The sequence below is a fragment of the Squalius cephalus genome (assembly GCF_949319135.1).
Source record: "Squalius cephalus genome assembly, chromosome: 9".
Lineage (NCBI taxonomy): Eukaryota > Metazoa > Chordata > Actinopteri > Cypriniformes > Leuciscidae > Squalius > Squalius cephalus.
Genome location: NC_137130.1, coordinates 44,330,645 through 44,346,902, shown reverse-complemented (window position 1 = coordinate 44,346,902; position 16,258 = coordinate 44,330,645). Strand labels below are relative to the sequence as shown.

The 16,258-nt window shown below is 39.9% G+C and overlaps 1 protein-coding gene across 1 annotated transcript in view; it reads left to right on the top strand.

Moving 5' to 3' along the window:
* Positions 1-2,456: 2,456 nt before the first annotated feature.
* Positions 2,457-16,258, top strand: part of LOC307164972 (uncharacterized protein) — a 60,241-nt gene continuing 46,439 nt past the window's right edge. The window contains exon 1 of the mRNA XM_079882225.1: positions 2,457-2,761. The gene's annotated coding sequence lies outside the window, so the exon portion shown is untranslated. The remainder of the gene's footprint in view (positions 2,762-16,258) is intronic.

The following is a 16,258-nucleotide window of genomic DNA, read 5'->3' as shown; positions in this document are numbered from 1 at the left end:
CAGTTGTTTAATAAAAGCGGGCTTTCCACACTAACAAACGTACATTAGTATGAGAAAAAAATTAGACTTTAACTGTCAGGCTCGGACATAAATATCTTAATGCCTGTCGGACGCGGGCCGGGCTAAGACAGAAAAATTCGTCCCGATCCGCACTCTTCATATCACATGTCAGTTAATGTACAGATGAAGTTTTTTTTGTATGTAACTCAAGAAATGCTTAGTTACTAAAAAGTTTAATGATCTCAGAAGTAAACTGACGCGCCAGGGAACGACACTCATCTCTTTTATTGTTTCACATTGTTTTCATAGGTATACAGTGCTTCACTGCCTGTGTGTCCTTTGCTGCCAGCCCAGATATCCCTTAGGTCTGAGGCCGGTAACACAGGTCCTTACATTAGGTCACGTGAGATCAAATGACTACTTGACAACAAAGATATTTGACAATATCAACTAATCGTTTCAGCCCTATTTCCCACCTCTTGGAACAAGGACCATTTCTTATTGATTACACACACTCACAAAGAATTTGCTTTATTAAAAAGTTGACTCTGTTTGATACGAGTAGGTTGGCCACTGTTTTTTGTGGTTGTTTTAACATGTGCATAGTTTTTTGGTTAAAACTATTGGTTAAAAGGACACTTTAGAAATTAAAATTATTGAAGCTAAACAGAAACGTCAGGGGAAGCTTTGAACTACTCAATACTCGTCATTCACATTTCCACAACATGTTTGACTGTGTCTTGTCTTTTACTTAAAATGAAATGAGTATAACTGATATGCTGTCATTGTTCATTGACATTTGTTCATGGAATTTAAACTATTTTTAACTTTTTAACACAGAGAGAAAGCTTAAAGCTTGTACTGTTAAGAATAATTGTGATTTTTGCTTGTCTTACTGCTTTTAAAACTAAAAACTAAAATGTCAAAGTAAGATTTGGACTAGTTGATACTTATTATTATTATTATTATTATTATTATTATTATTATTATTAATAATAATAAGTTTAATTTATATAGTGCCTTTCCCAAGCTCAAGGACGCTTCGCAATAACAGTAAATAACAAACAATCAGTTCACACATAAATGGACAATAGACATTTGCCCAGTCCAAGAAAATGAAAATGAGCGATTGCAGTTGCATATCGCATTACATTTAGAATACAAACAAAAACAGAAACAAAAAACAAAAAACAACACTATTTACAGACAGCATAGAAGGTGGGCAGTTGAAGTAGAGATGCAAAAGACTAATGGTACCAAAGTTAACATTATGACTGTAACACAGAGTTATGAAAAATGTTTAAGAAAAACGTGTCATGACTGATAATACTGTTTAAACAAATGGGATTTGAGTTTAGACTTAAGTTCATGCAGCGTGGTTGTTGTCCTAAGAGCCAGGGGAAGAGAGCTCCAAAGCTTAGGGGCTATAATGGAGAAAGACCTGCCACCCATAGATGAATAGACGAAATCTCCGCTCACAGAGGAGTTCACAGCCAGAAGATCGGAGAGTTCGAGGGGGAATATAAGGAGAAAGTAAGTCAGAGAGATAGGAAGGAGCAAGACCATTGAGTGAATTAAAGGTAAGCAGAAGAATTGTGTAAGTAATACGGGATGACACGGGTAGCCAGTGGAGTTAACAGAATTGGAGTGATATGAGCAGATTGTTTAGTGTAAGTTAGTAATCTTGCGGCAGAGTTCTGAATATATTGCAAACGTGAGATAGAGTGTGCTGGTAGTCCAGAAAAAAGAACATTACAGTAGTATTTTTATTTCAGTTAAATATGTTTAGTATTAGAACATTTCAGTATTACTGTTACCCTTTTTCAGTACCCCTTTTTTAGCATCTTTTACTAATGTTTTTGTCACATTTTACTGGATCTGAATGGTCTAAGATATGTTGCATTGTTCATGGTAATTAATTTGTTCATGGAATTGTAAGCTATTTTTAACTTCACAAATCCCCACACAGAAAGCTTACTTCTATAGCACTTTTTTGTGTAAAAAATGGATTGTAACTTAAAAAAGAATACAGCGATTTGATTCAAGAAATGTGTTTGCTTGTCTTACTGCTTTTTAAACTGTACAGTAATGTTGTAAATGTACCTAAAACTAGTGGACGTTTAAATACATTTATTGACTAAAGTCAGCTTATAGTATTCTAAAACTTAAGAACTAATCAGGTTAGTTTTATTTATTGAAACCACAGCATATATGAAAGGAAAAACACTAAAATCATGTTTATTTAACAAACATAAATTATGTAGCTTTAACATATATAAATCATGTTTATTTAACAAACATTATTATGTGCAACCGATTTTGTTGTTGTTAATCCAACAGGTTTTTTTTTTTTTTCAGTGGCACAAACTGACACTTTTCAAAGTCTGTGATTATAGCGCCACCTAGCGGTAAAAGGCACACTGTATTCATAGCTTAGCTGCGCACTGCATCTCATCACAGTCGTCACTCAAAGAAACTGGAACTGGACTGCGGATATACACCCACAAGCAAGCAGCTGATTCATTTTGATATCTCAATTTTCACTTCCTCATTTCAGGGAAAACTGGAACAGGGCCAAAGACCTTTTCACATCAGTGAAGTTGCCAATTGCACTGACTGCTGGTAACTCCTGTTTCTAACTGGTCCGTGTGTCCGTGGGTGTTTGTCCAGCCTTTATATAAGACAGAAATCTGTCAGACAAACATCTCTCAGACTCGATCGAGGAGAAGCTGCTCTTCTGACTCCGGCTACAGTCCAACAGGTAAGTATGTTTCTAATACTGAGCACTTGTGGGCTCGTAGTTCATTTAAACACCTGTATTCTGTAGTCAATATATATACATACATATATATATATATATATATATATATATTAGTGGTGGGCCGTTATCGGCGTTAACGCGCTGCGTTAACGCGAGACTCTTATCGCGCGATAAAAAAAATATCGCCGTTAATCTATTCTCCAAGTTGGGTTGGGAGCGTTGGGAGCTGGCTCAAGCTACACAAGCTATGATGACGCAATCTACCCGCGGCCGCGAGGAACACCCGGCTGCAACGCATCATATTCGTCGTCATCTTAAGTAAACACGGCTGAAAGTGAAAGCTGGTGAAAAAGATCGGTGCAACCCTTATTTGGACTTGGTTCGGATTTAAGCCGTCCGACGTAGACTGTGTGGGGTAACAGTTCGGTAAGTTAACACACGACTAATCCGTTCTACCACCTCAAATTCAAAACGAAACATATCACTGAATACCAGCGCGCGCGTATTATTCCCAATATATCTTAGTGAGTGGTGTAGCACATAATCTCTTTTTATTAAAAGCGCCCGATTTTAAGAATCGTTGTTGTGTTTCTTTTTAACTGAAAAGACATCAGTTAGACAATATTCTAATTTTAAATTTGGGGTTTCATAAGCTCCAAGCCATAATAAACATTAGACCTAGGCCTACTTAAGTCTCTGCAGCTAGTGTACTTACATTTTATTTATCTGCAAAATTATGTTGTATACTTACAGTTTTGCACAATATATGTTCTCAAAACTACATACACCCTTTCAAAAAAAAAAAAAAACATTTAGCAGTTGTTTAGCAGGGTCTGTGTAACCTGTTCTGAAATGGTTTTATTTTAATATCGTTATCGCAAGAGGCTGCAATGTATATCACAATATGGATTTTAGGCCATATCGCCCATCCCTAATTGATTGCCTATAGTAGTTGATAATAACATAGGCCTACCTAATGTTGCCTACGTACGGTAACAGTATAACCTTTTACAGTCTATGAGTAGAACAGCTTTCTCAAGCAGTTTGTGATGCATTTTGGAAACAGGAGATGAGCCCCTGGTCTAATGCGCCACCTGGCTTGAGAAACCCGTTCTCAAAGACTTACTTTTATAGTCATTATTTTGGTAGCACACATATTCTGAACGCCTTCGGCAGAATTCAAATGAGCCATTTTAATCTAGATTAATCTAGATTAATTTCAAAATTAATCTAGATTAATCTAGATTAAAAAAAATAATCTATGCCCACCTCTAATATATATATATATATATATATATATATATATATATATTTATTTATTTTTTTTAATTTTTTTTTTACAGACATAATAAATATGCTAACTATTAATTAACCAAATACATAGAAATTGAATATTAAAGTCAAATATAATATTATAATATTAAAGAATATTCTGTCAATTTTATTATGAAATTCAAACAATAAATACCGTTTTGGCGCTGTGTCGTGACAGATCGCTGTAGTAGCCAATGATTTCAAGTGGCACGTGAACCGATCATAGTTAAATAATGCTGCGTTCCAGGCAGGTTTTTGAGCACGTAAATCACGACTTCAAACCACGACTCACGACTTTGTAGCGTTCCAGGCAACCTGTAACCCATGTTTTTCCAACCTTATACCCGTGAAAGTGCACTGGAACGGCAGTCAAACCCGTGACTTCCCACCTGTGAACTCGTACTAGATCGATGTACTCCCAGTTACGAGTTGGAAAAACACGGGTTACAGGTTGCCTGGAACACGACATAAACACGAATGAACAATAGGTGTGTTGAAAGATACAGTACAACTTACCGAAATGTATATCCCTCATACATAATATCGATCAATCAGTGTTTTTCAACCGAGGTAAGAGGTCAATAAAACAGCTGGAGAACAATTATGTCACATAACGTTACATTTATCTCAGGAAAGCAATTTAATGACCTTAGCATGTTAGCTGGCTAGAAAAATTTATTATAGTGAGGAGTATTTTGCTAAACATGTCCACTACATTACATATTTATTTAAAATATCCCATTATAATGTTGTTATTATAATAAAAAGTTGTTTTTAATGATGAGATTTTTTTTTCTTGAGAAAAATGTACATGTATCTGCTGTACCTAATATTTATTCAAAATAATTGACATTGAAACAAGATCAGAATCAAATCACAAAAAAACACATTTTTAATTTTTAGTTAACAACCTTACAGTAGAGTAACTACTCAAACAGTAGAGCGCTGGCGCTTGCAACGCCAAGGTCATGGGTTTGATTCCCAGGGAAAGCAAGAACTGATCAGAATGTAAATGTGTACCCTTGTAATGCAATGTTAGTTGCTTTGAATAAAAGTGTCTGCCAAATGCATAAATGTAAATGCAGTTAACAAAATGTATAGTTAATAGTTATAGAACTTTAATACCGTGCCGCAATAAATCTGATTGGAATGCAGACCTCTAGCCGGGAATCTGGCAGGCTCTTTGACAAAAATCATGTGGCTCGTCTGTTCTCTCACTCTTTACCAACAAATGATCGATGAAGAAAGTACACATATCAACAGAGATCAGGTTTCTGCAGAAAAACCTGCCAAGTACAATTCCTTTGTTGTACAGCCTACCGAAGTAAATGAAAAGTTTAGAATTATAATATATTTCAAGTTGTACCGGCTAAAGTGAGTGTTCTGTGCTATTCACGAGCGTCACGACAGCAATCAATGGCAAACCTCTTATGTTTCTGTGGTAACTTAGAGCTCCTGATTCAAGCAGCTATAGCTTGTTTGTGGTAATGGCAAAAACTATTTTTAGAGCAGCAGCGAAAATGTAAGATTTTTTTTATTTTTTTTATGGACCTAATAAAGATACTACTATTGAAATTTTATTGATTTGTTTTATTTTATTAAATACTTTTTTTTTTTTTCTTCTGTGGCTGTTTTGAAAAAATGCATTAACCAAAAAATAAAAGAATGTCTCCTTGGTCAAATAAGGTTCCCGAAACCTGTGCTATAGGCTTTTGTTCTGCTAATTAGAAAGGCATGTAGGTTTTTCATCCGTGGGAGGTTCGGCACCTCCCACGGATGTAAAGGTGCACAGGGTGGAGAATTTATATTCTCTTGACATGTGGCACAAGTTTTTACCATGCCTTCTATTTCCACATCCATATGTGGCCACCACATGTAACTTCGTGCCAACCCTTTCATTCGGGTTATTCCAGGGTGATTGATGTGTAATTGTTTCAATAGTGCAGTGCGGCCCGGCGTGGGAATCACCACTCGCGCTCCCCACAGAACACAGCCTCCCTGTACACTGAGTTCCTCTCGTTTCTTAGGGTGCTTTCACACCTGCCTCATTTAGTTCGGTTGAATCGCACTAGAGTTCGTTTTCCCCGTTGGTGCGGTTCGTTTGGGCAGGTGTGAATGCGGCAATCGCACTCGGGTGCGCACCAAAAGCGGACCAAACAAGCGTACCGAGACCTGCTCGAAGAGGTGGTCTCGGTACGCTTTGAAACGAACTCTGGTGCGGTTCGTTTGTGGTGAGAACGTGATCCGACCTCGAACAGAACCAACTGCCAAAGAAATTATTCACAGCCGCATCCTCGCTTCATTCTCAAATATTATTGTTTGTCTAAAGTGGTGTAAACTATAATAACATATGACCAAGGATACAATCAGCCCACGCAATCGTCTCTCCATAGTAAACAGTGGCGTGTTATGCGCGCGTCGCCGCCTCCTGAAGTGACTCGCCGCGTGCATTGAATAAAACATTTTTATAGGCCGCATCCTCGCTTTGGACAAACTATATAATAAACTATGACTAGGGATACAATCAGCCCACGCAGTCGTCTCTCCATAGTAAACAGTGGCGTGTTGTCTGCCGGATTTTCCTCCTCTTTGTTTAATTCCGGGAGTTCTGTTGGAATTTTCCCGCACGTTAATTCTGACAATCGAAGTGCAGTTATGAAAATACGTTCAAGACCCATCTGGCCAACGAGTGATGTGGATGTTGTCACATGACTGCATTTTGGTTCGTTTCATAAACTGATCCGGACCAGAGCGATAAGTGTGGTGTGAAAAGAAACCAAAACGCCTGAAAAATGCTACAAAGTATAATTTTTCTCCCTTGGTCCGGACCAAATGAACCGAACTACAGATGTGAAAGCACCCTTAGTATATGCTCCAAAAATGGACTCGTCCATTCTCTTTGGCCATCCTCTGAGCTAGGGGTGTAACGGTACACAAAAATCACGGTTCGGTACGTACCTCGGTTTTAAAGTCACGGTTCGGTTTATTTTCGGTACAGTAAGGGAAAGAAATGCAAACATTAAACTGCAGGTTGTTCATTACTATAAACTTTTTTTTAACAATTTGTTTGCACTTTTTTAAAATCTTTTTAATAAAATATAATAAAATAGATATAAAATAAAAAAAAGAATAAGAAATAAAATACTGCTGCAAAGTTCTCCACTAAATAAAATACTCTCAGTCTCAAACCAATATCACATAATAAATTTAATGAAAAATATAAATAAATAACTATAATTACAGAGCAGCATTACCAATCCCAGCTTGTAGGCCTGCTCATATTTAAAAATTAAGGCTGGGAATCGATAAAAAAATACTAATTAATTGCACAATTTGCTGTAATTAATTGCAATTCCTCCAAGCTTGTAATCATCAATAATAAAACTTATAATCACCTAATTAAATGAAACACGGGGAAAAAGGAACAGAAAATAGCCCTATATTAAAATAATATTAAGCATAAATATATCAATGTATTATTATTTTTCAATAATCAAATCAACACATTTTTTCCACTTTTTTAATAATGATCAAAATAAAATATAGTCCAAAGCTATAGTACAAAGCTATTATTACCAGATCATGTGATCAGAGCAGGTCATTTTACCATTGTTGCCAGCATGACTATACCAGCTCAGCAAACAGAAGTGTACTACTGAGAAATTTCACGTTATTTGAGCGGACTTTGCTTTTCCAGTGCGTGATCGGTACATGATTGGAGTGTTTGGGCCGTTAACGACAGAGCAGAACGCGCAGCGCAAACACGGACTCGAACACTGAGCAGAGAGCGCAGCGGGCCGACACACACACACACATGCACACACACACGGAACGGAGAGTGTGGCGGCGCACACGGAGCGGAAACGCTTTTTTTCGCCCTGCAGTCTATTTCATTGGTTTAGGTTACAGTGGCGACGGGTAAAACACTGGTAAAACATTCGAATCAGCTGCAGGGCGGGATTTGCGCTGAATGCGGAGACTTCCGCCACTTAATATGTTTGTGTGGAAACATGAAAATGTACCTATGTTCCGCACACAAAATATTGCATTCGGTCATTCGGTACACACGTGCACCGAACCGAAAGCCCTGTACCGAAACGGTCCGGTACGAATACACGTACCGTTACACCCCTACTCTGAGCACATACTCTCACACTCGAGCTAAAACTGCATCTTTGTCTGTCCATTTTCTCACTTGTTCTGCTTTGAAAAGGGGCACATCATTTTCTTCAAGTAGGAGTACTCTTTCTTCCTCCGCTTGAGTCTCTACTCCTTTCTCTGTTAAAGGCAGTCTGCTAAGTCCATCAGCATTTTGATGTTCCTTGCCAGCTTTGTAAACAATGGTGTATTCGTATCCGCCCAGTGTCACAGCCCATCTCTGTATACGTGGCGATGCCATTTGTGGCACTTCTCTCAGTTCATTAAATAATGAAATCAACGGTTTGTGATCTGTTACAATGGTGAACTGCCTCCCATACAAGTATGTGTGGAACTTCTTCACACCAAAAATGACAGCTAGACCTTCCTTCTCTAACTGAGAGTAATTCTTCTCAGCTGCATTCAGTGTTCGTGACACAAACCCGATCGGCCGCTCTGTGGCATCCTCCATCCTGTGAGACAACATGGCTCCAACCCCGTATGGGGAAGCGTCACGAGCCAGAATGATCGGTTTCTTAACGTCATAATGCACTAGTATGGCTGACGACTGTAGAAGACCTTTTGACTTCTCGAAGGCTTCTTTTTGTTCAGAGCCCCGTGTCCATTTTGTCTCCTTCCTCAACAGTGTATGTAATGGTGCTAACAAGATGGATAGACTAGGCAGAAACTTATGATAATAGTTCAACAGGCCTATATAAGCCTTCAGCTCACTCACAGACTGCGGGGTGGGGGCTTCCTGGATCGCTCTGACTTTTTCAGCGACTGGTTGCACACCTGCGGCACTGATTTTGTGGCCTAGAAATACCACCTCCTCTTCAAAGAACTCACACTTGCTGCGTTTCAGCCTCAGCCCACTTCTTTTTAGCCGAGACAATACCTCGTCCAGGTTCCTTAGATGTTCTTCGTCACTAGAACCTTGACTGCCAAGATGGCGCCAGTGTGTAAGGCAAGCCGTCTGATAGCATCACGCTGCGCTTATTATCTGTTTGCTGCTATTTTAATTCTGTGTCTTTGCTGCCAGGATGTAACAAGCCTTCTCGTATATGATCGCCAAAGTTTGTTTGACATTCGAGCGTCATGTGAAGCTTTGGGGCTTTCGAGAGATCGCTTGGGAGAACAGGCTGGAAGCCTACCTCCATAGTTGCATAACATCCCAGACCACCTGCGCTGTTTGCCGTGGGAATTTCCCCGAAAAAAGCGCCACAGGAGACGAGGAAGGCGTGCTGGAGTGCTTGTTCGCCTCAAGGCGTACCTGAGGTCTTCGGATGTGCCCGATCCCCGTTTCCTCTGCTGTGGGGGCTGCGGTCGCCAGCGCTGGTGCTCGGAGGTCGCGCGTCTGCGATGGATCCGCCCCGTCTTCCCCAGCCAGATTGCAGTTGCGTTGCGGCCCGTCGAGGCCCTTTCCAACCTGGAAAATGATGTACTGTGGGCTGACACCGGGCGGAGAAACCCGGTGTCGGCAAGGAAATGTCGGCTTGACTGTCGACTTGGTGTGAGAACGGCTAATCTGTGCGCACTGCAACGAGCCCCAAAGCCAAACAGTTTGGATTTAACTCTTTGTATGGGATTGATTAATGTCAGATCAATCGCCAACAAAACTTTTATACTAAATGACTTTTTTACATCTCATAAATTGGATTTTATGCTGCTGACTGAGACGTGGCTTCATGTTGGTGAGTCTGCATCCTTCTCTGAACTTCTCCCTCCAAACTGTAATTTTTTAACACTCCTCAGACTACTGGTAAAGGTGGAGGACTTGCCACTGTGTTTAAATCCACCTTGCAGTGTCGGCTGTCTGTATCTGTTAATTACTCAAGCTTTGAGCTGCAGTTATTTGAACTAAACGCCACTTCTCCGATACTGTGTGCAGTTGTGTATCGCCCACCAAAATTCAACAAAGCTTTTATGCAAGACTTTGCGGATTTTATAGCAGGTCTAAGGTTGAATTATGATCATTTTATAATCTGTGGTGATTTTAATTTACATGTGTGTTGTGAAAACAAACCCATGGTTAAAGACTTCTTAAATCTTCTAAACGCTTTTAATCTCACTCAGTCAGTGTCTGGCCCGACACATGAAAAGGGTCATACATTAGATCTTGTGCTGTCTCATGGTTTGTGTGTTCATATAAATGAAATATGTAGTGCATGTATTTCGGACCACTTTCCGGTCTTGTTTACGATTACAGTTCCATGTTCTGCAATTAAGTCTCCTTTTTCACAGCGCCGCCGTGTATTTAACAGTCAAACCCCGGCACAGTTCTCTGCTGTTTTTAAAGACTCTGTGCTTTATAAATTGGATGGAGGTGATGTTAATGGTGCTGATGGACTCATAACTCTTTTTAATTCAACCTGCACAAATATCTTAGACTCTGTAGCTCCTTTGAAGACGAAACGCACTAAACCGCTTTCAGAGCCTTGGTTAAATGACACTACCCGAGCGATCAGACGTGCATGTCGGCAAGCTGAGCGAAGGTGGAAGAAAGATAAAGTCAGAGTGTCTTATGAAATTTTACAGCAATATCTATCTGATTATCAAAGGGCTGTAAAACTGGCAAAATCTGATTATTTTTCTAAACTGGTTGCAAATAACCGTCACAAGCCACAAGTTCTGTTCAATATGTTTAACAATATTACAAATCCTCGCAAGTCTTTTCCTGTTACACCTACACTGGACCTTTGTAATTCTTTTTTAGAATTTTTTGTTGAGAAGATTTCTGTTCTTCGATCTTCTGTAACCACATCCTGTGATCCTGATCCCTCTGCTCCTCCTGTATGCCTCGCGGTACTAGATCAGTTTGAGCCCATATCAATCCTATCCCTATCTGAGGTGGTCCATAAACTGCGGCCTACAAACTGTCCCTCAGATAGCATCCCTTCTTGTTTGATTAGAGAAGTCTTTGATACTGTTGGACCGTGTATTTTATTATTGATAAATACTTGTCTTGTCTCTGGTCAGGTTCCGTCCGCCTTTAAACATGCTTTTGTGCAACCGCTGCTAAAAAAGCCGCTATTCTTTCTAACTTCAGGCCCATTTCAAAACTGTCCTTCCTATCTAAAGTCGTGGAGAAAGTAGTTTCTATGCAGCTGCAAACTTTTTTAATTAGTAATAATATTTATGAAAAGTTCCAGTCCGGCTTTAGATCTCGTCATAGTACTGAAACTGCATTGTTGAGAGTTTTTAATGATTTGATTTTAACTGTCGATTCAGGAGCCTCTGCTGTCTTAGTGCTTTTAGACCTTACTGCAGCCTTTGACACTGTGGACCACTCAATTCTCCTGGCACGTTTGGAGAGTTGTGTGGGAATCAAAGGTAGTGCACTAAGGTGGTTTCAATCTTATCTAACTGACAGGAGCTTCTCTGTCCAACTCGGTGATTTTTTATCTGAAACGGCTCCATTTACCTGCGGTGTCCCTCAAGGTTCCGTCTTAGGCCCCATTTTATTTTCTTTGTATATGCTGCCCCTGGCCTCCATTTTTGAAAGGTACGAGGTCTCCTTTCACTGTTATGCAGACGACATTCAAATTTATTTGCCCCTGAATGTAAAAAATCTGCAGCCCCTGTTTGATTGTATGAAAGACATTAAAACATGGATGAATTTAAACTTTTTAAATTTAAATGGAGACAAGACAGAGATCATAGTATTTGGAAACCCTAAACCTCTTGATTTAAATTATCTTGGCCCCTTGGCTTCAAACAATCGTTCAACTGTGAGGAGTCTTGGTGTTGAGTTAGATAGTGCATTCAAGCTTGATAAACAAATATCCGCCACTGTAAGATCATGTTTTTTCCAGTTGAGAACTATAGCCAAGGTAAAGGCATATCTCCATCCTAAAGATCTGGAAAGGGTGATAAATGCCCTTATAACCTCTCGCCTTGACTACTGTAACTTGTTGTACGTAGGCTTAGATAAGTCATCGATTCAGCGTCTGCAGTTAGTCCAGAATGCGGCTGCACGTCTCTTGACAGGAAAGAGGAAGAGGGACCATATCACACCTGTGTTGCGTCACCTCCACTGGCTCCCTGTTCATTATAGGATCGATTTTAAAATTTTACTACTGACTTTTAAATGCTTAAATGGCCTGGCTCCATTATATTTAACAGAGCTTCTGCACGCTCATATCCCGGCTAGAGCGCTAAGATCCGCTAATCTCATCCTCTTGGATGTACCGAGAAGCAGGCTAAAAACCAGAGGTGATCGAGCATTCAGTGTAGCTGCCCCTCAATTGTGGAACAACTTACCAGTCCATATCAGAACCTGCCAAACTCTGGAATGCTTTAAATCATTGTTAAAAAGTAAAAACTCATTATTTTTCTTTGGCTTTTCCTTCGAGTTAGGGCTGTTAATTTCCTGGTAATTTTAATTTGAATTTAATTTTAATTTTCACTATACTTCAGGTTTTATTGTTGTATAAATGTATGAGCAGTAATTTGTTGTTGTTTTAACCTGTGAAGCACCTTGGTCAACCATGGTTGTTTTTAAGTGTGCTATATATAAATTGATTGATTGATTGATTGATTGACTAGTCCCTGTGACTAAAATGTCATCCAAATAAACTGTGACGAATGGCATGTTTTGCAAGATTCCTTCCGTGGTGCATTGGAAGATGGCTGGGCTTGACGCTACTCCGAATGGTAGCCTACAGTAAGTGTACAGTCCTTTGTGTGTATTGATAGTGACATATTTCTTTGCACTTGTGTCAAGCATGATCTGCTGATACGCATGGCTTATGTCCAGCTTTGAGAATTTCTGCCCTTCAGCTAACTGTGCAAACAAATCATCCACTTAGGGAATAGGATATTGTTCCACACTGGATGCTCTGTTGACTGTGAGTTTATAATCCCCACAAATTCGAATTGAGCCATCTGGCTTCCTCACAGGTACAATGGGTGCTGCCCATTCTGAAAACTGTACTGGTTCTATAATTTTCTCTTCCACCAGTATTTGAAGCTCTGCCTCCATCAGGGGTTTTACTGTGAAGGGTAAACGTCGAGGCTTATAGAATCATGGCTGGGCTTCAGGGTTAACATGAATGTTCGCTGTGGTGCCTTTAAGCTGTCCCAGCTCTTCTTTGAACACTTCAGTGTGTCTGTCTAAAACATCTGACAATTTTAGAGCTGGAGTCGCTGTTACTTTATTTACCAGCTGCGGCAGCAGCCCTAAGTCTCTAAGCCAGCCACGGCCCAACAAATGTGGCCCTGCCCCTTCTACTACGACCATCGCCAGTTTTTGTTTTCTACTTCCTGGCATGTCACTCTTCCTGTTACTTCTCCCAGCACCCCCATCTTCTCACCTGTATATGTCTTCAAGTTCATATTGCATGATCTCCACTCAGGCATGTCTGTTCTTTTCCATAGCTTATCATTCTGAATCATTGCTGATGATTGTGACCCCACATCCTGTGTCAACTTCAAACTCCACTTCCATGCCATTCACCTATAACTTTTGTGTGATAGGCAGAGGCGGACAGAGTACACAGCTTCATTACTTGAGTAAAAGTACAGATACCCCTTGCTAAATTTTACTCAAGTACAAGTAAAAGTACTACAGTCAGATGTCTACTTAAGTAAAAGTACTAAAGTACTTGTTTTTAAAAGTACTTGAGTACCAAGAGTACAAGAGTACATTTTCTAAATATTGCATTACTACTGCCATAGTGCTTACATTTATGTACAGAAACGTCCTACATGGAGTTATGAAAAATGTTAATGTTAATACTAGGGGTGGAACTGTACACAGAAGTCACGGTTCGGTTCATACCTCAGTTCAGACATCACGGTTCGGTACAATGGAGGGAAAAGCAAAACAAAAATGCAGAAGGCAATTTTTTTTTATTGTGCATGTCTCAGGCTGTACCACCTAGTGTCATACAGTCTCTCCCCTGAGCTAGCTGCAACAGCCTGCCCTGAAGTGTGTAAAGTAAGATGTAAACAAAATAAGACAATCAGCTATAAAACTGAAGATAAAGCATCTCTTATTTATGTGCGGACGTACGAGCGCGAAGGTGCGCGCGGCAAAAATGTCGTCATTGTGGTGTGGGCGGTCATGCGCGTTGGGTGTGCAAGGCCACATTTCGCTTGGCGGTGTGCAGTGCACGGCTTTTAGCGCACGACTTCGAGCCGGATCTGGCCGAGCATGTACATCTCACAGCACCGGCACCCAGTTCTTGCGTCTAAATTAGTTGCTTACATTAACAAAATGAGCCTACAATAGCAGACATCAGCCCTTTAAATAAAAATAAATGGCCATGTTTTATAAAAAGGTTCACAAAACTAAATAAAAATGTTTAGAAATTATGTAAGATAACGTTAATTTAGTGTAAGTTACGTTCTCATATCCATTTTTTTTTTCTAATGTCACAAGGAATAATCTGGTTTACTGCTTTACACGATTATTTTGCTGTGTGGTTTTGGTGTAGGCCTACTAAAGTGTTGTTTTACTAAAATAAACATTCACGAGTGTAGCCTACCTTACTTCAAACCGCTGATTCCTGATGGTTTAGAGGACAATTACACCGAGTCGCACCCTGTCGTTTCAAAGAATATACACCGGCGAGCGCGAAGTATAAATGCCTCGTCCATTTGGGGAGGCGCGCGCACGGTCAGCGGAGGCTCGCGCTGCGGAGGCAGGCGAAAGTATAAACCATAGACAGTATAAGAAGGTATAAACAAACCTAGCTTAAGGCGGGGCTACAGATTAGGTGTCCCTAAAGAACCCGCGTATCTAACAGTAGTTCCGCATTACATTAATTAATTTGCACGCGAGTTTTATTTATTTTTATACCGTATTCTCCGTGTAAATTCATGTACCGAACCGTGACGCCCGTACCGATTCGGTTCAATACGAATACATACCGTTCCACCCCTAGTTAATACCTTGGAGAATGTAAAGAAATTGAAAGTAAAATCAAGTCATTTTCATCTTTTTACCATGCTGCTTTATTTAACATTTTCACTTGCCCACAAGGCAATAGCACAATGGCAACGCTCTGACAAACCTCTGCTAGAGTTTTAATGGATTTTTTTGCACCCACATTTGAACCCGACTGTGTTAAACACACCGCATAGGCTACTCAAGAACATCAACGCAAATGCTCAGCTTACATTAATGTGTAATGTCAGAAAAGAAAATTCAGCTAACAATTGTGTGTACATGTGAGTTTCTCTTTTTTTTCATCAATCAAATCACAGGGTTCCAGACTGCGACCAAATATGCGACCATTTTATTGAGAATGTGCGAGTTCAAATTGTATGTGGTCGCATTTGTGCGAGTGCATGGTCATGTACTACTCAGTTAAATTCACGCATGAATTTTCCTGCATTGAACTTGTTTTAGCGCTCGCCAAAGTGAATTTTTGTCCCGCCAAAGTCTTATTTGATCGGTGAGTAAAGTAGATGAACTGCCGCTTGTGACAGGGCGCATGTTTAACTGAAAGAACGAGCAGAGAGAGAGAGAGAGAGCCGGTCGCGCGCGCAGACACACTCGGTCTCTCTCGCGCACTGTCGCTCGCTTTTTCTTTTTTCCTTTTTTTTTTATTTATTATTTTTTTAGAAGAAGTAACGGGTACTCACGGTTATGGATAGAAATGTAGCGGAGTAAAGAGTACAATATTTGCCTCTCAAATGTACTTGAGTAAAGTCATGAGTACTCCCCAAAAATGATACTCGAGTAAAGTACAGATCCCTCAAAATTGTACTTAAGTACTGTACTCAAGTAAATGTACTCCGTTACTGTCAGCCACTTTATGTAGGTTTTGTGATACACTGTAAATTGTATTGATGTCGCTGCATCACTCACTTCCTCCTCTTTGACTAAATGTGACCTCCTACCTTTCTTTTTCCTTTCTCTCCACTCTTTGTCCTTTGAACGGTGCGTTCTGCAAACTAGCCCCAGCTTGCTTTGACCTGCATGCTCATTTTATGTGTCCACGCTTCCCACATTTATGACTTCATTCACAAACCTGCATTCCTCGGGCACATGATTTCCTTGCATCTGTAACATACAAAGTCTTTTTTCTGGCCTTT